Source organism: Rattus norvegicus, chromosome 2, assembly GCF_036323735.1.
Source record: "Rattus norvegicus strain BN/NHsdMcwi chromosome 2, GRCr8, whole genome shotgun sequence".
Taxonomy (NCBI): Eukaryota; Metazoa; Chordata; class Mammalia; order Rodentia; family Muridae; genus Rattus; species Rattus norvegicus.
Genome location: NC_086020.1, coordinates 137,036,505 through 137,061,851, shown reverse-complemented (window position 1 = coordinate 137,061,851; position 25,347 = coordinate 137,036,505). Strand labels below are relative to the sequence as shown.

Here is a 25,347-nt window from a genome sequence, read left to right as displayed (position 1 = left end):
GCACGCGTCAGCGCGCAGGCCCCTGGCGCACGGTGCGGTGAAGTCGGTGGCCTTCGTGTTTTTAGTGTGGGGCATACCTGGGCGTTTCTGTGCGTGTTGGGATTTCCTGTGACCTTACCTTCTCAGACGCTGCAGAGAAGGGGGCAGCTTTATGTGCTTCATAGGACAAAATCCAATGACTTCTGAAGAACAAAAGTGAGCCAAGGAAGAGGAAGAGGGTAGCACACAGGGGTCAAAGTGGCAGCGTGAAAGTTTTTGGGTTTCTTTGTGAGAGAGGAGCCTCTGAGGAGCAACAGCTTTGTGCTGAATGAACACTCAGAAGTGGAAGGCTCCCGACCTCGGGCTCTGGACGGCCTCTGGCCTAGAAGCTTCTACAGGCCTGCCATTTTCTCTCTGACTTCTGAGGATGCCCAGAGCCTCCCCGTCATGGAGTGCTTGTTGCCTTCAGCCTCTTTGGAATAATCAGCCTGCCATAAGGGTGAAACTCAGGAGCAAGTGGGAGGCCATCCTCCTGGCCTATTGTCCCACTGTGGCCATGGGTGTGACTCAAGGCAGCTTGGAGGCTTACATGTGAGACCCCATATGAGCTCTAAGATTTCTTATACTAATTAGCCAACCAGCCCTCCCTACCCTGTTTTTTATGAAGATCAGCACCACGCTCTCAGGACTGAGGGTAGGAGGTCTTCTCTCTATGGTTAGTATCTTCTCCAGCTTCTGAAGACTTTGTAAAAAAGTAAGTATAAGAAAGAAGCACAACATGACGGGATGCAACCTGCTAGGAAGAATACGAACCAGAGACCACGTTGAAACAAGAACCTACTCCTTTACTCGTTGCTTAATCATTCAATCAGTCTCTCACCAAACGTTTTCAGTACATGTTCGATGTGCCCAGAATGGCACTAATTGCTAAACCGATAAATGATACTCGAAGATATAAAAAGTCTTTAGGGACTGTGGTGTATCCTCAGGGCTAGAGCACTTGCCTATCATGTCCAAAGCCTGAGTTTGATCCCTAGAACCACTGAGATCGACACAGTGCCCAGTCTTCTGGGGCAAGGTCCTTACTGAACAAATAAAGTGGGGCATGCTTCTGGGCCATGAATGACAGGAAATTCGGTTTCCCTAAGGACGCTGGCAGCATGGATTCGCCCTGCCAACGTCGCCTTCCTTTGCCACAGCTCAGGCCTGAGCTCCTTCCTCACGTCTTCTCTGCGAATGTGCTGTGGCTCCGTGTGGTCTGGTTCACCCCAAAGCATAATGTACCTTCTTTCTTCAGTGTTCGCAGTGGCTCTTGTGAGGTGGGGTGGAGGACAGACAGGTCACAGTCACATTTTAGAAGTAACTGTGAGAGACCGCTGGGCCCAAGTGAACGGTGGCTATCGCTGTCCCAGTCCTGGCCAGTGACCATCTATGCCTGGGGTGCATTCTCCTTTGTCCTTACCCTTCATCTGTGCTTTCGTCCACAGCCTCAGGCTCCTGCATCCCTGGGGAAGAACAAAGAAGACTTTTTAAGTGAGATGGCGAGGCTGTCTCTCTAGGGGTGCGTTGGGCCACCTAAGGGCTTAATGTTCACACTGGCTTCACGGTGTTCTCTCTTTTTTCATATCAGGCTTCGGGCATTTTCTTTGCAGATTAAAAAGTATACTACAGTGTTTTCCCAAATTGAGAGAGAGAGAGAGAGAGAGAGAGAGAGAGAGAGAGAGAGAGAGAGGAGAGAATGAATCCTCCCCCGAAGATAAATTTTGCTATACAACCCAGAATGCAGAAATAGCCGCGGGCAGCTTTTAAAGGAGCAGCCTGCTTCATAATTAAGACAACAGGGTCCTCATTCACTCTCTGAGCATCCTAGAAGACAGTGAGCAGACCAACTCTGCAGGAGAATGTCTTGAGTGTCGTGATGGGGACAGGCATGTGCTTGGTGGATCTATACAAGAAGGAGCACAGAAGTCTATCTCCTGATCCATGCATTAGGCACTACAGAATTTCTTCCTTTTTAAAACTTACTATTATCAGTGGTGGGTGTGTGCGTGTGTGTGTGTGTGTGTGTGTGTGTGTGTGTGTGAGAGAGAGAGAGAGAGAGAGAGAGAGAGAGAGAGAGAGAGAGAGGTGGGGAAGGGTTTGTGCATGCCACATTGCTCAAATGGAAGTCAAAGTTAGTTCATCATGGAGTTAGTTCTCTCCTTTCCCCTTTATGTGAGTTCCAGGGCTGTCCCTGAGGCATTCCTTCACTAGTGTTGGAACCTACTTTGTCAAGATTTCAACTCAGGTTGTATGGTGTATTAGTCAGGTTCTCTAAAGGAACAGAACAGACAGAATCGTGTATTAGAAGGTGATATCTTAGAGGGATTTGCAGGCTGTGGCCTGGGTAGTCTAATAACAGTTGCCTCTCGCTGCTATAGTCCATGAGACTGCATATCCCAGTAGTCTCAGTCAGGTACTGGAATACAAGGGAGGGCCTAGAGGAATGCTAATTTTTAGTCTGGGTTGAGACCTTGACCCAGTGAAGTAGCTTCAAACAGCAGTGAAGGATAGCTTCAGTGACAAAGTAGATGAACTTACCAGCAAGAGAGAGGGCAGGCAGGAAAAAAGCAAGAACTTCCTTCTTTCACATCCTTTTATGGGTGTAGTCGGCCAACAAAAGGTGTGGCCCAGATTTAGGGTAGTTCTTCCATTTCAAATGACAGTGACTGAAATCCCTCACGGGAGTGTCCAGATACTTAGGTTTTAGTCCCAGATGTAATCAAGTTGACAACCAAGATCAGCCAATCCACGCTGCCACGCACTTTTGCCAACTAAGATACCTTGCCAGTGTCATCTTAGACTTCCTTGAGTTAAAAAGAGCAATAGACAGCCAGCCAAGGGACCTCACCTTTAAAGTAGGAGGGGCTGGGTGGCACAGCTAATTTCCTGTACTTACCAGGGTCCTAGAACACTGCCAGTCGACTGATGTCAACCAACAAAATCACTAGCTGAAAGAATGAATGGTGGAGATGGATACTGGGGTCCAATGTGCATAGTAGCCTCCATCCCATGCATCCAAGTCTGGCCAAGGAGGCTGCGTCACTCTCATAGGCTCAACATGAGGTCTTGAACTGAACCTCTTCTTTGCTATCTGACAGTGCGAGGCTGGTTTTAAAATGAGGCAGATTACAGAAACATGGTGAGGTATGAGCGAATGTGGAGCTAGGATGAGGTGCCTGGGGTGCTTCTCTCGGCCTCAAGAGACAAGGGTACTCTTACAGTCTGGGAGGGAAAGGTTTACAGAAGGGGTCGTCTCAACGTGAGCTGTCCCTCCGACATGGGGGAAGCTGAAGGAGAGTCTCCCCCTCTAAAACACTGGGGCAAAAAGGAGCTCTAAGGACTTGGACCAGCTTCTTCTGCTTCAACCTTGTGTAGCCTCTAATACTAGGTTCCATTCTTTCTTAAGCAAATGCATTTCTCTTCTTTCCATATACGCTTCTCTTCCTCCTCCTCCTCCTTCTCCTCCTCCTCCTCTCCTTCTTCCTCTTCTTCTTTTTAAAGTACAAATAAATATTCTTGCTAGGTATACTGATACACGAGGCAAAGAGATCTCTCAGAGTTTGTGACCAGACTGGTCTAGTTAGTGAGTTTCAGGTCATCCAGGGGTACAAAGTGAGACTCTGTCTCAAAAACAAAACATAATGCAAAACAAAACAGTCAAATAGAGCAATCTCCAACTATTCTTTTTTTTTTTTTTTTTTTTTTCCGGAGCTGGGGACCGAACCCAGGGCCTTGCGCTTCCTAGGTAAGCACTCTACCACTGAGCTAAATCCCCAGGCCCTACTTTTTTTTTTTTTTGAGATTAAAAAAATACATTTCCTATGGGCATGGATGTGCATGCATAAATTGTAGAGAGGACAACTTGTGGACATTGGTTCCTTCTTTTCACCATGTGAGTCCTGGGGATTAAACTTAGGTCATCCATCAGGTTTGGTGGCAGGGTCCTTTACCTATTGGCCCATCTCACAGGCTCAGGTCCTGATATTCTGAGCCCTGTATAACTTCTGGGCAACCACTAGACTGACCACTTGGCTTAGAGTGAGAATTCAGTTGGGTGTAGGGTATCTCCTTACAGCCTTGACGTGGGTCCTGAAAACGCAGGCTCTCAGGTATAATTAAGGATATCATTTGAAAATGAGGGCCTTGCCTGGCTAAAAGGCAACAGCTGTGGTCATAGTGGATGTGAGTGACAGTAATACTTGCTGAGTACCTTTCCTACCCAGGTATTTGACTCTCTACACCGAGCATCACCAGGGAGTCACATCTCTATTAAGAACAACCTTGATTAAGTTCGCCACCTCTGTGTATCACTTCTGTTAAACTAGAAAAAATTTTGCAAAGCTTTGAAAATTAAGCTAAGGTGAAACCTCTGTGGGGAACAGTTGTCACAGCTGGTGGATATGTCAACTATTAAATAACAACCCTCCAGAAGGCAGTGAAGCATAGAGCGTGGTGTCCCACCTAGGCTGGATAGGAATCTAATAGACAGAGTACAGACGCTCAGTCGGAATGTGAACAGACTAATACCTTTTCAAGGGTTTATGAACTTGTAATTTAGCCTCTGGATTTCTGCCGTCATCCTTCTCCTCTTGGTTTTCTCATGCTTGCTCCAACAATGAAAATAAGATTATCAAGAACCTTCCACCTTGGTTGACAGATTCATTGCAAGGGGCCCAGGCTTTTACTACAGAGCACAATTAGGAGTCAATGGGACTCAGTGGAACTATAGGATTTGATGCAGTTGAGCCTGGCAGCTGTTTGGTTGTCTGGCCGTCTTGTACCTCCTCTTCTGGGAATTTCATTTGTACAGACAAAGCTAACCAAAGAGGCTCTGGCTTTGATCGCTCTTCCTTCGTGAAGTCATAATAGCCCAGGTGAGTGAAATAGGGCTTCTCTTTGTGGCTCTGCAAACACTCCATTCCATTGCCGAAATGAAAATGACAACCCTCAATTGTTCAAAGGGGCTGAAGTCTGCCTCCTCTTACATGGTGTTTGTGGAGGGAATGTACTGACAAGAGCTAATTAAATTATGACCTTTCTGAGCTGGGGAGATGTCTCAGTCAGTAGAGTGCTCGTCATGTAAGCATGGAGAGTGAGATAGATCTCCAGAACCCAGGTGACAAAGCCGGGCATGGTGGTGTGTGCTTGTAATCTCAGCGCTGGGGAGGAGGAGACAGAAGGCGCCATTGGATAGTTAGCTCAGCCAAGTCAGCTCCGGGCCAATGAGAGATCCTATCTCAAAATATAGGATGGACGTCTCCTGAAGAATGACATTAGAGATTGCCCTGACCTCCACACATGTGCACTTACAGTCTAGGGACATCTTTAAAGGTACATACACCCACACCCCTAAAAGTATACACTTATAGCTTAGACAAAGCCAAGTCGAAATCATTGTTGATATCAATCAGAAGCATTCCTTTCTCAAACTTTAGAATTGTGGAAATCCTCTTTTTAATGGTGACCTTCATAGTCTTACTTGTCTAGTTAGTAACAAATCCATTTGTATTTAAAGGTGACACACATTTGCTAGTTATTATGTTGATTAGATATAAATACTCTAGTGCTTCACACTTCCACTGTTACCTCTGAGCATCTCTATGATGTATCTTATGCATGCCCGTGAACTCAGGTGGTCATCTGCTCTGTGACATCAGTTGGAACCCATATTACCTGCTCCAGCTTTTGCCAGGTGTTTCTGATTCCACCAGACACGTCTATTTATGTCCCAGGTAGCAGATTACCAGAACCCTGGAACGACCAACCCCCTGTGCTTCATCTTCATAAAATATAAGACGAAATGAATTCTTTCAGTTTCAGCTGAGGTTTCATTTTTTTCCCCCTAAGAAGTAAGAATGTGCAGTTAATGGACACTCTACTCTTTTCACTTGTCACGGGCTGGTTAGGCTTCTTCTTACATTGATTTCCTCCCAGAGTTGCCCCAGTCTCTCATGTAGAAGAGGGGGGTCTTTGTGCTGGGAACTTATGTGACACACTTGTGTCTGAGACCTGGCAATGGACTGGAGGAAGAACAGCATCTGTAAGGAGCTGAATGTGTCCTCTCCGGTTCATATGCTCAGGTCTTCTTGGCTTGTGCACCTCAGAGTATATATAACTGTATTTGGAGACAGGGTCTTTTCAGAGGTAGTTAAACCAAACCTAAGCTGTTAGGGTGTGCACTAATTCAACTAGACTTTAGAATAAGAGTGACAGAGACAGGCTCGTAGAGTGAACATGTCTACACAAGAAGAAGACAGACTGAATCCTGAAAGCCAAGGAGAGCATCTGGACACTTACGGCCCTCAGGAATGAACACTATTGCCATCCTGATTTAGGTTTTGAGCTTCTAGCCCTAGAACCCTGAGATAGCAGTTTCTGTTGTTTTTGTTCAAAGAACTCCAAAACAGAAACAAACGATATCCCAGAATGACACTTGTATTGGGACAGTCCACTGAGAGTCTGACCCTGCTTGAAGGAGTGGGGACTGCCCCCTCTGGATTGTGTGACATCTGAAAAGTGCAGGCAGGTTGGAGGATTCCCAATGTCAAGGTATGCCTTCAAGAGCCGACAGGTGGTGCTTCTTCAGGGAAGTGAAGCACAGACAAGAATGTCAGGGAGAAAGATCTGGAACACAGGAAGATGCTGTGACTCAGGAAGGTAGGAGCCTGAGGCTGAATGAGAAGAAAGATTCTAGGGCTGTGGGCTCGAAGAAACTGAGGATGATGCTGTTTATGGAGGTGGGGAGAAAGGCTGGAGCTGTGTGCTTACCACTGAGGAGGTACATAGGCACCTGTCATGGGAGGAAAGTCATGTCTACTCATAAGGAAGTCCAGAACAACCAAGGTCATTGGTAAGCCCAAACACTTGCATTTCTGACCCATGGATCTGTAAATCACCCCTGACTGAGAATATATGGGATTTTAGTGTCTAAAGCAAGCGTCGACCTATAAGAAATAATGTTAAATGGCTCCAGAAGTCAGTGGTAGTGGCCCAGGGAGACAGGTAGGTCATTATGCTGACAATACAATTCTGCTGAATGAACAAGAGGATACAGCTTCCACAGGAGCCATTTACTTGGTACGCTTATTAATTTCCAACGTGCCATTCTGGGATCTTTCCCAGAAATGTCATCCATGACCCCTGGGAGGAATTTTTCCAAGCAGGTGTCACCACTTTGTTGCTTAGAGAGGAAGCTTCCGAAAGCTTCAGGAGTTACATTTGCTGTACCAGGCATCCCAGGCAGAGGCAAGAACGCCCAGCATCTGAGAGATGGTAGAAAACGTTATGCCTGAAATGTGGAAACAATTGAAGCAGTTGCTCCACTGGTTCGTGAATGCAATCAGACCTCCTCGCAGAAAACATAGCCTTAGGTTTCCTGGGCTTAATACAGTAGAGCCATGCCTTTCAAACATTTTCAGCTGCAAAATCCTTTTGAATGAATTCTCAGGGACGACTCAGGATGTCAAAACTGATGGCAGGCCAGCACCTTTGGTGGAAGCACAAGGCCAGGGCTCAGTGCCTACTCAGCCTTATCCCCGTCCAGAGGTTTTGGTGGGATGTCATTTGAACACAGTGTACAGCTTAAAGTTCACTTGGAGTGGATGATGTGTTAGTCAATGCTCTGCTGCTATAGCAAATAATGCAGACAAATCATCATAAAAAAGGTAAAGGTTTATTTTGGCTCATGGTTTAGGGGGTTTTGGTCTAAGGCAGGATGTCACAGCAGGAACAAGTGGTAGAGGAAACTGCTCAGCTCATGGGATCTGGGAAGCACAGTCAAAGGAAGACAGAGGGACTGAGGGCCCATAATCCTTGTCAAGGTCATGTCTTCAATGACCTGACCTCTTCCAAACTAGGCCCTGGGTCGCCAGGTTTCTACTATCTCTATTTTACTAGAGACAAACAGAGGCCAAAACTTGAGCACATGGACTTTGAAGAGTATTTTAAGATTCAAACTGTAGCCGGGTGGCTTGCTTTTTAATTGGCCACGTTGAAACGTTGAGTATATCGAAAATACTGAGAACAATTGTAGATATTTGAGGTTGGACTAACTTAGTTGCTCCATTATTTAGGGTCCTCTCTTATGGTACCAAGGATCGAACTTAGGAACTTGACCATGTGAGGCAGGTGCTTTACTATTGAATGGCAGTGATTTCTCTGGCCCTATTTAAACCATTATAACAAACCAGCTTACTATTTAACAGCTACCAACAGCATCTCATAACTTTCCATTTAGTCAGAGGTCATCGGAAGACTGTTTGTCTCTGATCTAGTTGTAAGAGGCTGAGGTGGTTCCCTGGGCCTGGAGGATTTGCTTCCTAAGATGGCTTAACTCCTGACTAACAACTTGGTGTTCGCTGTCGATGGGGATCTAGCGTTGGATTTGATCCCTGGTTTGTTTTCAAGTAGTCTCTCCTCGGGTGGCGGGAGCTTCTACTTGCCTCGAAAATGGATTCCAGGAATGAGTGTTCCAAATGACAGACAGTGGGAGCTGCCAGCTTGGCAAGATCTTGACTTGTAAACCGGCACAGTGTCTGGCCTGTAGAGCTCATTTCACCGACCAAAGCAGTGTGACGGGGGAGATAGAGTCCAGTTCTTCTGAGACAGCTCTTACATAATTTCTGACCACCAGACTCCCCAGCCCCCTTCAGTCTTGTAATCGACCGAGTCCAATTAGTGTATGGGGCTGGGATGCTGAGCAGTCTTGATGGCTTGGCCTTGTGCAGGCCTCACATAGATAACCAGAGCCACAGAGAGGTCATCTTCAAGCATGACAAGGTATGCTCTCATTTAGTTGTTCTGGGTTTTCACCCCGCCACTCTCTTTATCTCCTTCAAGAATGCCAAGTTTCTGTGCTGTCATCACTGTGTGCCAAGCATGACACCACCACTTTCTAACACATACACATCATTTCTTCTACACTCTGTCACTTAAGAGACATTTAAATGGTGCCTACTTCATGTGCTAGACTACCAGGATCAGAAAGCCTGGGAATCCACCTTATTTTTTCCTTTATTGGATATTATTTTATTTACACTGTAAATGTTGTCCCCTTTCCTGGCTCCCCCTTCAGAAACCTGCTATCCCATCCCCCCTGCTTCTATCAGGGTGCTCCCTCATCTAGTCACCCACTCTCTCCCACCACCCCACCCTGACATTCTCCTACACTGGGGCATTGAGGCAGAGCATGAACAGATGCTCGCAGAGACTGGACAGCACTGGGTTTGCCTAGGAAAGTTGCTTTTGGGGCTTGGTGGGAATGTGATGCAGATAAAAGGAAACTGTGGGAGAATGATGAGAGACGAAAAGGACGGCCTTGGCTTGTCTGCTTCTGAGTGCTCTCCACTCTCAGCCCTCATCCCATGCTGCTCCTCCAGTGCATTATCTCCATGCCCATCGAAGATCCTGGTTCCCTTCTTTATGCTGTCTGAGCCCTCTACTTGTAGGTCTGCCATTCTCTCTTACACACAGCAGTTGATTATAAACTCATTGAAAGTGAATTCCAAATCTTCATTATCCCATTTTCCTCTCCAGGGTCTGGAGCACTCGCAGGCAATAAATAATTTATTATCTGCTCAGTGTAAGTATGATATGTGGTGACGCTCTTAGGTGATTGGTGGTAGAGGGAACGAAGTTTCGCTTGTTAACTGGTAACTAGATCCTCTCTCTGTGTGTTGCTGAGCAGTGTGTCTAACACATACATACATCCCACCCTTTAGTGCGTGTGTGTGTGTGTGTGTGTGTGTGTATGTGTGTGTGTGTGTGTGTGTGTGTGTGTGTGTGTGTGTGTGTGTGTGTATTTAGAGGCAGCGTCTCTCACTATTGTGGAGCTCACCAAAGAGCCAAGTAGGTTAGGCCGGCTGGCCAGCAAGCTCTAGGGATCCTCTTGTCTCCAAGATTATAGACATGGAGCACCATACTTGCCGTTTTCACATGAATTCTGGGAACTGAACTGAGGTCCTCATACTTGGTGGCAAGCACTATATTGAGACATCTTCCCAGCCTGATTCCATATATTTTTAAAGCTCTGGATTATGGAATATATCCCCATACTTGGCATTTTTACATGAATTCTGGGGATGGACCTCAGCTCCTCATACCTTGTGGCAAGCACTTTACTGACTAAAATATCTCCCTAGCCTGATTCCATATAGTTCCAAAACTCTGGTGCAAAAATATTGAAAACTTTTGCTTAACTGAAAATCAAGAGTTAGTCTGTATTCACAAAGCTAAAATGTCTCTCACCCAACAGTGGTGGATGGCTAGAGACATGGGGACAATTCTCCTGGCTACCTTTCTTTGTCTAGTGACAGCTCGGCTGGAGTTTGGAGAGTTGCCAGTTCCTGTGGTAACTTTGGGTGAATACTGCCTCCTTCTTACCCTTTCCCTCTGGAGTCTCAAGGTCAGCCTGCTGGGCTGCAAATGCTTTCCAGAGCAGGAATTGCTCACTCTGGGTTGGAAAACCCACAGGCAGCTGGGGAAAACAGAACAGGATGTGGGACAGAGGGTCTGCAGGAACAGCCTCTTTCTGGGGCAGCTGCCAAGGACAGCGGGTCCTGAAGAAGAACAAAGGAGCAGACATAACTGATGACCAGGGCTTAGGACACCTGGGCACCCTTTGAGGGTTAGGGGCCGAAGGAAAAGGACGTGTCAGCAGTTAATCCAAGTGAGAAGGTAATGTCATAACCCTTGGAATCTCCAGGACACTACGGGATATCACTTTCAAGGTAAACAAAGGGGTCCCAGTTAGGTTTTTAGAGGTTGATAGCAAAGCCCTCAAACATTTTGAAGGAAAAGATGAAACGCCTTGAAAGCTACAAAGACACAGAAAACGACGGAACAAAGAAAACACCCCTTCAAAAACCGTGGTCTTCTCAAAGTCGGCTAGAAAAGTTGCAAAGGAATCATGGAAGTGGGGAAGTCATGCATTTTTAATCTTACTGCTCTCTCTGCTTCTCCACTTACACCGGGTGAACGAAAATAGAGTAAGAATGAAAAATAGGACATCACCCAACTCCTCCCCCCTCTTTTTTTTGGAATTTTAGATAGCAAAGTCACTTCATTTGCAAGGTCTGGTACAGGACTACATCCTTGTACCCATTAAATAGGAACCCACCTAAAGACACCTTTTGAAAAGTGGAGTAGCAGGAGTTTGGTGAGTGTGTACATTGCTGCTGGATCCTCCTTAGAGTTTGGGCTGTGGTAAAATGGTGCTTAAAGTACTCATCACAAAGTGCCACCATTTTGCCTGTTTTGGCTTCTTTTAATCTTCTTAATCTCCTTTCTCTTATCCATTGAACAAGCATGTGAAATACACGAGAGCAGAGACGCCATCAAAATTGTTTCCTGCTGAATCTCAAGGGCATAAAGGCCCCATGGCTGGGTCAGGGAACCCACTCCATAAAGAGTGGCTTAGCATATGCAAATAACTATCGACTGTTAGTGAAAATTATACGCCCATACTTGTCCCTCAATGGAATGTTCCAGAAACTGCCTATCTGCAGGAATGTCGCAGAGGCCAGACAATAAAGAACAAGAGACATATAATTTTGGATGGAGGAGCACCTCAGGTATCCGGGAGCATACGCTCTCTGGCTCTAGGATGAGAGGTATCATCTTTGAAAGAGGACACACCTGAGTGGACATGGTGCACTGCCCAATACCTCGCACCTTCCAAGTGAAAAAAATCTCTGATGTTTGCTCATCTGACACCTCTAAGAAAGAGGAGCCATGTGTACGGCTATTCACCACAGAAATGCCCACTGTGTGTGTGTGTGTGTGTGTGAGTGTGTGTGTATGTGTGTGTGTGTGTGTGCATGCATGCCTGTGTGTGTATGTGTGTGTGTGAGTGTGTGTGTATGTGTGTGTGTGTGCATGCATGCCTGTGTGTGTATGTGTGTGTGTGAGTGTGTGTGTATGTGTGTGTGGTGTGTGTGTGCATGTGTGTGTATGTGTGCATGCATGCCTGTGTGTGTATGTGTGTGTATTTGTGTGTGTGTGTATTTGTGTGTGTGTGTGTGTGTGTATGTGTGCATGCATGCCTGTGTGTGTATGTGTGTGTGTATGTATGTGTGTGTGTGAGTGTGTGTGTATGTGTGTGTGAGTGTGTATGTGTGTATGTGTGTGTGTGAGTGTGTGTATGTGTGTGTGAGTATGTGTATGTGTGTGTGAGTGTGTGTATGTGTGTATGTGTGTGTGTGAGTGTGTGTGTGTGTGTAACTATCAGGAAGGGCTATTTGTGGACTCACATCAGAACCCAGGTCCCCTTGTGCTCTTTAGTTCAAACTCTTCTCCCTGATTGCCGGGGGATGCTGGAAGTAGACATTTCTCTCTGATGTATGACAACCTCATGGTGGTAAGATGAGAGTGAGAATTTGAAAGAATAGCTTCATGGAAGATGGGGAGCATTTTGTCTGTCTGTGTGATGGGACCAGGATCAGTCATGGTGAACAACTAGAAGTTGAAAGGCAATCTGACTTGAGCTCAATTTAGACAGGTGACCAGAGATTCTGAAAACAGGAATCTGGTTCTGTGTTTTTCCCTCCTTTCTCTTTTCCTTTAAAGAATGTGTCCAAGGAGCTGAGCAACTGAGACACATGAGGCCATTTAAGGACATTTTCTTTACAAATATGAGAGACCAGTCATGAAGAGCTGGTGGGGGCAGGGCAGGTTGGGTGCATGTAAGAATCCCAGAAACCTTCCCTCGGCTGCACAGCAGGCACAGACTGCAGATACACAGAGACACCCTCTGTGCCACAAGGCACAGGAGGGAAGATGTCTACACACTCACCCAGTACCATGCCACAGGGGCAGGCTGTAGACACTTAAGAGGTTTACTTGCCATCACCCCTGTCTCCCCTCAGCCCCCCACAAACAGAGGAGTTCACCTAGAGTCCTGCAAGCCACATGGCTGCCTGTGGTGGGAGCTACAATGTGCAAGTATAGGGTGGAGACATGGAGGAGAAAGAAAGAACAGTTTGAACGTTATAAAAGAGATAGAGCTGGAGTTTTGATGGTAGAGAGAAATAACCTACTATGAATAGCTAGCCCCTGTTGCCTGAGGCCAAGGTAAAGTCCCAGCTGTGCTGCCTCAGAGGGACACATCTGGGTCCATGGCTATCCAGCGGCTCATATTATCACTGGAGACCATAGGGAAGTCCCTGGTCTGGGCACTACATAGATGTCCAAGGGCTGTGCAGAACTGGCCCCACCCCTCACTGGTTGATGGACACTGAAGAGCTGGCACACAATGGCGCTGGCTCTGCGGGTGTAGGTGAGACACCTGGCGGGGAACATGAGCACTATCCTATTTCCTGCCAATGGCAACATTGGGTGGCCTAGCCAGAGCAGGGCTGGAGTGGTAGACCTGGTGCTGCAGATGTGGGATAGCCAGCAGGCAGATCAGCTCAGCTGCCACTGAGGCCCAGATCCAGGGCTTTGAGTTGGCCCACCCCAAGGTCTACATCACCTGTGAACTTTTGGAGCACATGATAGGGCCTAGCCTGTTGATTCAAAGGTGCAGGGTCTCCACGACACAAGGCAACAGCAGGAGAGCTGGGAGGAATCCCAGTGAGGATCCAGTATTGATGGTGTCACAGAAGTCAGAGATCAGTGACTCACTGCAGTGAAGATTAGCAAGTGAAGATGTGTGGACAGAGGGATATCCTGTGGGACACGCCGTGACACACTATAACTTGCACAACAAAATGTTCTCTCTGCTGTTTCTGTTTGTTTTGTTTTGTTTATCTATTTTTGTTTGTGTGCTTTTGTGTTCTTTGGGAGAGAGGTTGAAAGGGTGGGGGCTGGGTATGAGGGGGTGGGGAGATGAGTGGGACTGGGGTGCATGATATGAAACTCACAAAGAATCGATAGAAAGTTAAAAAAAATATATGAGAGCCCAAGGCAGGTTGCACATCTATCATGGTTTTCTTCTGAGGCTGTCATTGTTTTCCTGTGATAGAGAGCCAAGGTTTATTCTGTATTACTTTTATGTGATAGAAGAGTCGTGGCTTCAGGTCCTCAATGTGACTCTACTTGGTACACGATATGGTGTGGCTTTCTGTGTCTCTGGAAGGCTTGATTTTTAACAGAGTCCACTTATAGACAGTGGCATACATATACACATGATAGAACACTGAAATGGTGTTTTGACCAATGGCAGGCAGTATATTCCACATAGCTTAGGTGTATTGTAGGGTCTACCATTTGAATACATGTAGTTTGTGTCAATACCCTATGAATATTTGCATGGTACTAATAACATTGGACAATGAATTACCTCTCAGAACATGACCTGTCACTAAGTAATATCTGCTTTTAGTTCTATGACAAGGCAATTTACAATTTTCTCTGTAAACAAATGGCCATGGTGTTTGGGGAGGTGGAGAAAATGTGTCTCCATTTTCATCCGAGCAAAAACCTAGGAACAATGAGAGTGAGTTATGATTTCTTTTCCCTATACTTTTTCCTAGATGAATTCCTAGCAGGAACATGTAGGTGTCTCATGTGTCCAAGGGTGGGTAGTACAGTGCTTAGGCAAGAACAAGTTTGATTTAAAAACTATCTATCTATCTATCTATCTATCTATCTATCTATCTATCTATCTACCTACCTACCTATCTATCTATCTATCTATCTATCTATCTATCTATCTATCTATCTATCTATCTATCTATCTATCTACCTATGGTGTTGTTGGACGTGATAACAAGGTATTTACATGTCTGGTAATGCCTCTTGAGAGTTATATGTCATTTTAACCTATTAATAAATCGACTTCAGTTAAGATGACTTCTTCTGAATTACTGCTGATCTACATGGTTCACTTTTCCCCCTTGCCTTATCCTCATATTTTCTGTTCCACGTTTTAATTAATTTTCAACTCTGTTTATCTGCTTGAGAACAGAGAGTCTTAATTGCCTTAGGAGAGGCAGTGTTAAACCCAGAGTTGGTTGGAAGAGCCCAAGTTAACTGTATCCTTTTGAATCAGATGATGGTAAATTTGGAACTCTGCAACTTCTTGGCAACTAATGTGTTTTGAAGATGAATTGTGGCCATGTCAGTGTTTACTGGCAGTCTTCAGCTGTCTTCGGATATTGGGAATCCACAGAGAAGAACACTCAGATTCCACAGAGAACAGTATCTACTCATCAATTTAAACCTCTCCCTCATCCCTCCCTCCAGTTAATACTGCTTCTTTGTAGGAATCAAAGTGTTCGCTTTTCCTAATCAGGTTTCTGTTTTCATGTGAAATGAAGGGACAGAGGAGTTAGGGAAGGGAGGGGAGGAAGGAGAGGTGATAGAATATAAGGTTGGATAGTCTGTGTTCCTCAGACAGTGATTGATCCTGATTGGCACTTCGTAGACTCTTGATTTTTCTCCTGTGAGCTTATGAGCCAAGAGGAACTGTTCGCTGAGGCAGCCAGGCAATCCTAGGGTGCCTCAGCTTGGCTAGCCTGCTGGATGGACAGATTCAAGTGCAAATAGTACTTGCTGTTTGGTACGCGGGAGGCTTTCAGTAGAAGCCTCAGAAGTTTGGACCCTTTGTGGAATCTGAAGAATCAATCTACTCTCTCTTTGGTACCCACCGAGCAAACCTCTCTACTGCTTCTTTCTCTGGTACAGAAGATAAACGAAAAATCCCATTATTCAGCTCGTGCTATTGTGATGGCAGTTTCCTTTGAGCCTCTTGGCAAAACCCTGCTTGCTTTAGAACTGTACATCATACCGGATCCATTGAGAGCCGTTATTTATCTGACAGGATATTTATAAAAGCCGGCATTAGCTGTGGCTCCCAGTCAATATGTTTCTCTCTCGCTGACACACATCACACCAACAGGCTTGAAATATTTAAATACAATAGTCCCTTCAAGAAATCATTAATTTTTCTATCACTGCCACCAGTGATAACTTGATGGAAATGGATTTTGTTGGAATAGCTGAGCTGTCTAGAGTGGATACTTTCAAGTTCCGCACACTTCACAGGCATTCCCACACTTCAGTGGACGGCACAGTAAGGGTCCAGGGACACCAGAACCCCGAGGTCCAGAGGCAGTGGCCCAGCAGCAGCCAGCTCACCCCAGCACCGCCCCACCCACTTCGGTTAAATATCAAGGAGAGGAAATGAAATAGAGCCCCAGCCACCTCATTAAGGTCCGCTCTGTCTCTCTGTCCCCTCCCACCTGCCCCCTGCTTCTTAGCTCCTTCCTTCTCCTTTGCCCTCCCCTCTCTTTTATCCATCTCTCCACTCTCTCTGCCTCCTCCCTTGGTTTTAGCTTTTGCTCTTTGCTCTTTCTCTTCCCTTATTCACATCCCCTGTGGGGTGTGTGACTACGTAGAAATCGAGGACAGTCCTAAGCGTCTCCCTCAGGGTCTCTGCTCCCCTAGAGGGTCAGGGTCTGGGACAGTGTCTCTCTGTGTCTGGCTATTGGCTTACCCCTCACTGGGAATCCTTATCCATAATTAATGGGAACATTTCTGTGAGTGACCTCTCACAGTGGAGGCCAGGACTCAAACTGTGAGGCTTTCTGGAGGCAGGAACGCCTTGGAACCTGTCCAGAATATGATACCTTGTGTTCCAGACATGTGTTCTTGACAGAGGAAAGAGATCCCGCAAATGTGCCACCATCAGGCAGCACCGAAAGCTCTGTAGCTGCAGCAGTGGCCTTTCCATAGCGGAAATGGGATGTCAGCTCCTGTGGTGAACAGATAAGAGGTGGGTTTTTTTTTTTTGTTTTTTTGTGCATATTAGACATGACAATGCTTGGTTAAATCATGACAAAACAAAAGAAAACAAAACAACCAGCAAACGAAACAACTGCAACAGCTGGTCATTTTGAGCTGCATCTTAGAATCTCCGTGATTTCCCTGTCAGATTTGCGGTTCTGTGGAAATTATAACGCAGGACAATGGAGAAGGCACTAGATTGTCTCCCTGAAGTGATGTGAATCTGTCTGTCCAGATGTGAATGCTAGGACCCAGACTTGTTTTCTCTCGTTCCACCACTCCAACAAGGTCACACCTGTCCTATTCCTTTCTCTTCTGACACAGTGGCCATTAACTCTAAGCAGCTCTGGGCTATAAGGAGAGAAACGAACAGAGAGGATAATGCCTCTGAGTTCAAGAATGTTACATGATGTTTGGAATTTAGCTGTGGAGAGGGATCAGACTTAGCCACAAGTGTGTCTCATGGGGATCATAAAGGTAGGTCTCAGGCTGGAGGAGAGGTTTCCAAGAAGGGGTGGTATGAGAGGACATCCTAGACTGTAAGTAGAAATGTGAAGGTAGGATACTAGGGGAAATGTGGAGAGGAAGTGAGCTTATATAGGAAGGCATTGTAATAGCCAAGACTAAACCCTCTCCAGATCACAAGAGAGGAGAGGAGATAACATCTTCAGCCTGTGAACCCCAGACTCTAGGACAGGTTAGGAGAGCCACTACAGAATGGCAGGCTTCTCTCATGGCCCTGGGTGTCTCTCCATCAGTGTCATAGCGAGTTCTGCAGAGATGCCAACTGCCCAACCATTTACGGTAGCAGCCTGAGTGAAGTCTTGCAGATGTAAAGTTCCTCTCTGCTCAGTGCCTTGGAGAAATCCTCCATCAAACTTCTCTGAGTTTATGGAGGGCTATTGTGAGAACTCGCAACAGTTATTCCTAAAGGGGTCACTGATTATCAGGACTTGACCCCAGTGTCAATGAAGAAAGAGGTGACAAGATTTAAGAGTGTCATAGATAGCATTCAGGTGTGGAATCATCGTTCTGGGCTGACTTACTTCAGTTTACCCAAGTGCTTAGGATGTTGTTGGGTTAACACAGGGTTCCTCAGAGTCTCTCGCATTGGCCATGTGTTCTCAGAGCATTACCTTCAAGAATTTCTAAGCTTGATATCAACACAACCTAACAACAACTGAGCTGTCTTCTGAAGTCACCAACTACTAAACTGACTGGGAGTATTATGTTTTCCTCTTTTAGATGCTGGCTGGGGAGGAGAGGGAGGCAGTCTTCATATGTAGAAACGAATGCATTTGGATCATTTGCAATCCAGATGGTACTATCAAGGCTTTTGTAAGGAAAGACTTAAGGAAGTTTGGATATAAATCTTTATAAATGTATGACTCCTCCCAATATACTAAGACAAATCTTGAAGATAGCTGTCTGGTATTACTCCTTGCCTTTTGTTATATGTGTATATATCTATATAGACACATAAATATGTAGACAAACATGCCGATAGAGATAGATTTATCTATCAATAGAAAGATACATAGATGGTAGATATAGATAGATGAGAGATATGATAAATAAATATAGATGATAGATGGATAGATAGAGTTCTAGTTTCATTTCTGTTGCTGTGATAAAATACCTTGACAATAAGCAACTTAGGGCAGACAGAGTTTATTTGGCTTACGATTCCAGGTTACAGTCTGTCCATTATTGTGGAGAAGTTAACACACAGTGATTATACTCAAGAGCAGAGAGAAAATAAATGAATGGATCCTTCCTTGCTTGCTTCACTCTTACACAGTTCAGAGTGCAGCCTAGAGAATGGTGCCTCACACAGTGAGCTGGCTCTTCCTATGTCAAGTAACAGTCAAGGCGATCTCTCATAGGCATGCCACAGGCTAACCCCATCTGGACAGTTCCTCCTTCAAGTCTCTCTTCCTAGGTGACTCCACACTCTGCTAAGTTGGCAGTTAAAATAACCACCACAGATAGATAGATAGATAGATAGATAGATAGATAGATAGATAGATGATAGATAGATAGATAGATAGATGATAGATAGTAGATAGATAGATGATAGATAGAGATAGATGATAGATAGATAGGTAGATAGATGATAGATAGATAGATAGGTAGATAGATGATAGATAGGGTTCAGCTGGGTGAAGTGAGGGAGGTTCTAAAATGGAGTATTTAAATTTTCTAAGATTGGTCACTCAGAAAAGAGAGGGTGCAAAAGGAACATAGTGGAAATGGGTCTCTGGGAGAGTGTGGGTAAGAAATTGATGGTGGAGAAGATTAAGAAGAAGAATTTGGCAAGTTTCCATATGAAAAATCTGGAGATGAGCGGGATAAAGAAAATGAAATGACAAAGGACATTTGCTCACAGTTCTGAGCTGTATCTCTGTGTTAGCTAGGATGTTAGAAGTCATACTGTCAGGCTGAGGGGATGGCTCTGTGGTTATGAGTGCTGAGTGCTTGCTGCCCTTGTATAAGACTAAGGCGCTGATCCCAGCCCCCTTGTCAGGTGGCTCCCCATTGCTTATAACTCCACTTTTAGGGAAACTGATGACCTTTTTTAGCCTCCACCCTCACTTACACACATGTGACTCACAGACACACAGACAGGCACAGACACACAGACAGACACAGACGCGCACACATAGACACACAGACATACACACACAGACACACACACAGACACAGACACACATAGACACAGACACACACACAGACACACACACACAGACACACACACAGACACACACACAGACACACACACACAGACACACACACACACACTCTCAAATAATGAAATCAAACTCTCAGCGCATGCTCAGATTCCCAAGATTTCAGGAGGGACAGAGGAAGCTTTGTGATATCCGACCTCTGTCACTCACTATTTGTGGGAAACTTTCTTGAAGGGGGGTTATGTAGGAAGTGGATAAGTAAGGGTGAGATAGTGTTGTGCACTGTGAATGACTTGGGGGACAAAACTCCAGAACATTTGTCCAAAGAAAGATTAACACATGATTGGAATAGAAAGAAGAGTCTTGCTGGCTTGGGGAGATTTTGAACATAGGTTGGGGATCATTAAGTAGATGGCCTTTGGTTGAAAAACTCTGCCATTACAAGTTCATTTTGAAACCCAAGACGCGTTGTGCTTCTGCTGCTGGTGGCAAGTTCTTTCTATAACAGCATCTTTCATTTTTAGGGGCTTTAAATAGAAAAGCAATGCTCAAATCCACTGAGGCTGCTCCAAGAAGCTACGGAACATTCAAAGAATTGCTTTCTTCAGAGTAAGAGAATAAAGTGAAGCCGTTCTGGAGGTTTTAAGTTAGACATGTTATTCTTTTGGAGACCCCATAACTGTTCATTGTTACATGATTGTTTAGTAGCCCAGGCAGGATAACAGAGCAAGCTTGAGTCCCTGGATATCATGGTCTCAGTGATAAACACTTGGCACAGGCCCCTGTGCCCGTCTGTTTATCATTGAGTGGAAAGATGCTTTGAGACCAGCCAAGAGCTCAGCAGGCTTCACAGTGCCACCCTTCTTCGAATTTGGGATGGAAGCTCATCAAATTTCTCAGCTGGTTCCACAGTGACTTTAACATCACGATTTTTAAAAATTACTTTGGTTGATAGTTTCAGTGACCACTAGACTATTGCAAAATGCTGCAGAAGCTAGCTTTTGCTGGTCCCAATAATGCAAATCAAATGGCTGCTGGTTTTCCTTTCTTTTTATATAGCTGCTGGGTTTTCAAGATGCTCCTTGTTTCAATGGTGACATGCACTTTTGTTAACAAAATAGCTAAATTATCCAGCTAGAGTCTGAGTTATGTTGATATGTCAGTTGTATGACTGCCTCACATGCATGGAGCCCTAGGCTCCATGCCCAGCACCACATAAACTGGGCATGGTGACACAGGGGAAGCAGAGGCAGGGGGATCAGAAATTTAAAATTCAAAGATTTGGGTACTAAGCAAGTTCAAAGCCAACCTGGGTTGTAGGAACTTTTGTTGCAAACCAACCAACCAACCAACCAACCAACCAACCAACCAACCAACCAACCAACTAACCAGCCAAATGAATTTAAACCAGAGAGCTAAAGCTTCTCGACGGGCTCTGTGAACTGCTTTGACTCCTACTATCTCAGATGCTTCTTTCTTATTGTCTGGAAGCAAGTGTCTTAGGAGGTGGCCAGAGATATGACCTTGTCTGATGAGTTCATTAGTTTCTCTGCTTTCCTCAACAGTGTGGAGTATAGTTTGGTCTTTTTCTGTTTGTCCCCGAAGGTTCTTTATGCACTGTCGCCCATTGCCAGCTCTTTTCGCCCTTTCTCATTAGTCTGTGACAATGAAAATAGTATTCACTGGCATCAGTTCATCACAATTAGAGATGTAGGGAGAGGCAAAGAAAATGGCAAGTTGATTCAGACTCCCCTGATGAGATGGGCATCTAGTTCTGCATTTGAATTTCATTCCTAAGTTATAACCAGTGTAGAAATTAAAAATGTAATGTTTTAAAGGGCTTGGAAAATAGGTCAGTCATTAAAGGACTCTGGTTTAATGCTAGGAACTCATGAGAAAGGCCACATATGATGTTCCACACATGCAACCACAGGCTTGGGGAGACAGAGTCAGGAGAAACCTTGAGGTTCAAGGCCAGACAGTCTGCCCTTCTTGGACACCTCCAAACCAGTGACAGATCTGGTCAAAATCAAACCAAACCAAACCAAACCAAACCAAACCAGACCAAACCACACCATACCAAACTACATCATACCACACCACACCACACCACACCACACCACACCACACCACACCACACCACACCAGACCAAACCAACCAACCAACCAAACAAACAAATAAACAAAAGGTGGATCATGCATGATGAATATCAATAGATGATATTCTTTGGCTTCCATGTGCAGGTTTCCCACCTATGTGTGCACATACAGGCTAGAGAAAAATCTATGAGCTATTAAGGAAGTATTCATAATTGTAACTCTAATTGTCTACCAGTATTCATTCTAACCTTCTAACCTTGAAGCCTTTGTTTTTGTTTTCTTCCAAATTTAACATCCTAGATTGATTTACATCAATGGGGTAAACACTTGATGGTTTTGGTCAAATAGATTTCAAGAAAATATTCACATTTTTCTTCATTCATTTCTTCTTTATATTTTCTGGTCTGGGAAATTAGGGAACTTCCTTAGGGAAGTTAGTTGTGATGCCTGTGGAGGTCGAGGCTATCTTGTAGACATGAGGCAATTATCACAAGAACTGAGACCTACGTTCTAGGATAGTGGAATAGAAACACAGGAGAACTTATCCCTTGGTGACGTCAATGAGGCTCTGTGTCTGCCTGTGGATTCTGCACTCCTGGACTCTCTGGTCATAGAAGTTTCCAGCTAAGTCATCAGGATAAAGCTTTTGGTTAAACTGTTGAGAAATGTAATCCTGAGTCCCGAGAGATGTTCCCAGATTGCTTGACTTCTATGTTCAGTAAAGCCAGGAGATGATTGATGGGTACTTTGTCATGTAACTTTTCCATACTGGTACATCCGTGTCTATCGTTAGCTCCATGTCTCTTCATCCTAGTGTCATTCAGACTTTCTCTGTGTAGTCCTGCCCTATCTGAAATCTTTACAACAACAGCAAGAGAGTTAGGGCTCCAGTGAGGGGCTGTGAGCAGATGGGAATGGGTTAACTAGATTCATGGATGGTGTGGGAATCGTTTAACTAGATGCATGGAATCAGTGCGATTTCATGGAGAGCAATGGGACGGACTGTGTACAGCTAGCTGAGTATTCCGATTTGTTTTTGATGAAGTCTCATGTGTTGCAAGCTGGGCTCAACCTAACCTAACCTGACAAAGGCAGAGGATGCTCTTGAACTTCTAGTTTCACTGCCTCTCCCTCCTCAGGGCTAGGATAATCACGTGATTTACTTCCGTGTCCAGTTTGCCTGGTGCTTAGGTTCAGACCCAGGGTTGTGAATGCTAGGCAAGTATTCGACCTACTGAGCTACTCCCCAGCCCCAGTTATTTTTTAAAAAAATATTTTAAATATAAAAATTACATTCATTTACTTTGTGTGCGTGCGTGCATGCGTGTGTGTGTGTGTGTGTGTGTGTGTGTGTGTGTGTGTGTCTGTTTGTAGGCATGAGTGTGTAGGCCAGGCAATAATTTTGGGGGTTGTTTTTACCTTTCTACCACGTGAGTCCTAGGAATTGAACTCAAGCTGCATCTGCCTTGGTGGCAAGGCCCTGTACTCACTGAACCATCATACTGGTTTTTAAACTTCAACATCTGTAAAGTGTGATTCATTTGATATGTATATATTTTTCTCTTTGATTATATTATTTATCATTATATGGCTTTGGAATAAAAGGGCAGGACTTGCACAATTGAGATGTAATCACACAGATATAACACTGTAATTGGTCCTCTTTGAATGAATGATCACCGTGCTTGCTCGGTATTATTTATTTTGATAATTATTAGAGAATCTTTGGAGCTATTATGTGATTATTCTTGCATCTTTCCAGTTTGAGAGTTTTGAAAAACAGTTGAGATAATTTTGTCAGGGGTGCATACTTTGAAAATATAGCATATATTTAATGGAGAATTTTGTTGTGTCAAAAATCTTACAATTTAAAAGTCTATCTGACAGAGGCACTTGTTTTTGAGGTGTGTGTGTGTGTGTGTGTGTGTGTGTGTGTGTGTGTGTGGTGTTATTGTTGTTGTTGTTGACATGTAAGGGAGGGTGAGGCCTGACCGAGAATGAGGTAGAGCAATAATTAGTGGAAATGAATTTTCTATGTATAATTAAATGAGAGCAATCTCTTCACTATGGGAGAAAATAGTGAAAAAAAGAGTAAGGATTGAGAAGATTAGTGTGTCTAGAATCTCGCTTGTAAAAAGGGATGATTTTGAAAACCATGAAAGCTGCCCCTTTGAAGCATGCAGTCCTGTGCTTCTAGTGTATTTCTATCCCTGGGCCACTGTCCCCATCACTGACCAATTCTACTGCGCTCTCATCAGTCTCAAAAGAAGCTGCATACTCATTATCACCCAGTCCCCATTCCTCCTCCCTTCCTCCGGTACCCACCAATTTAGTTTCTGGCTCCAAGGACTTGCCTCGTCTTCAGACCTCAAATAAACCAAAGCATGCACTCTGTGCGTATATCTGACTGGCTTCTTTCACTTAGCATTGTGTTTAGAAGTTTTTCCTACTCAGCCTGCATCCTTTGTCTTTTGTAGGTACAAAGATAGACCAGCCTTCATTTTTTGCTTATTCTCTGGTGGAGGGGCACTTACTACTTATCTCTTTTGGTGGTTATAGGGAATTCTGCTAGACACCTGCATGTACAAGATTTTGGGAGGACAGATGACTCTTACTGACCAGACCAGATTTAGTAAAATTCTTCCAAACCTTCCCAAGGAAGCCTTGACCATTGCTTTATCCTTGCTAGGCTGGAAGAGCCCAGTTTCAGAAAAGTTGGTTTAGCAAACCTGTTTCCACTCTGCATGGTCGCTGAGTCCCCTCCTTCCTGGATTTTGATATGTAAGGGTTGGGGCGTGGCTTTAGTGAGCCCCTGTTAGCTGTGCAGTGAGAACCCCACTGATATCTGTTCATGTGCTCTCCGTTACACAGTGGCTGCACATCTCCAATGTCCTTGCTGTGTGGAAACCTGAGACATCCCTCTCTTGTCTTTTGACACCTTTCATAACAGTCTTGAATGAAGTCTGTCTTACTACTTTAACAACTGTCTGAACAATTTTTTCTTTAACAGGACATATGCTTTTATTTCTCACTAGTGTATTCCTGGGAGAGGAATTGCCAGGTTACAGGTAAGTCTGTATTTCTTGTCTTGAGCTACAATGCTGTTTTTCATGCTGGTTTCACTGTAGATTTTGCAATCCAGCCTTGATTGATAAACGTTCTAGCTTCTCCATCACCTAGGCAACATTTGTATTTTGGGGTAAGAAATGTGTTAACAATACAATCAAAGGGAATATATTAGTTTTTGAAGTTTTTTTCTGTTTGTATGACTTCTTTTGACTGCCCCAATTTTCAGTAGTCTTCTACCTGATAGACTCCATTTGTGACTTTTGTTGTGTCTGTGATTGAAATATCTGAAAGGATAAGTTAGAGGCAGAAAACAGAGCTATTGGGCTCATAACTTGAATGGGCCCTTAGTCCACAGCTTGTTTGGCCTCATGGGCTTGAATCATGGAGAGAGGGTATGATACAAAGGCTGGACACACACACACACACACACACACACACACACACACACACACACACACACACACACAAGGCTGGGAGAATAGTCAATGGATGGGAGAGCAATGGGACGAGGACAGGATGGTCCCAATGATCTACTTTCTCCATCTGGTATCTCCCAAGTTTCCAAATTTCCCCCAATAGAGCCACCTGGGCTTGGGAAGAAATGAACCTTTAGTGAGCAGTTCATACTCAAGCCTTAAGACATGGTGTTCTGAGTAGATCCCATCTCCACAGTGGCCTGATCCTGTGGGAAGGAAGAAGGGGCTGCAGATGGACAAAGCTCAAATTAGCCCCAGTCACTTTG

The 25,347-nt window shown here is 44.7% G+C and overlaps 1 long non-coding RNA gene across 2 annotated transcripts; it reads right to left on the bottom strand.

Moving 5' to 3' along the window:
* Positions 1–803: 803 nt before the first annotated feature.
* On the bottom strand, positions 804–25,347 carry LOC134485733 (uncharacterized). 2 transcript variants are annotated; one of them, XR_010063994.1, is made up of 3 exons: positions 25,213–25,327; positions 16,590–16,715; positions 804–1,484 (listed from the first exon to the last, which is right to left on the bottom strand). It is a non-coding gene; the product is annotated as an uncharacterized LOC134485733 (long non-coding RNA). The 2 variants fall into 2 exon arrangements; XR_010063995.1 differs by lacking the exons at positions 804–1,484; positions 16,590–16,715 and adding an exon at positions 24,532–24,712 and having other exon boundaries at positions 25,213–25,347.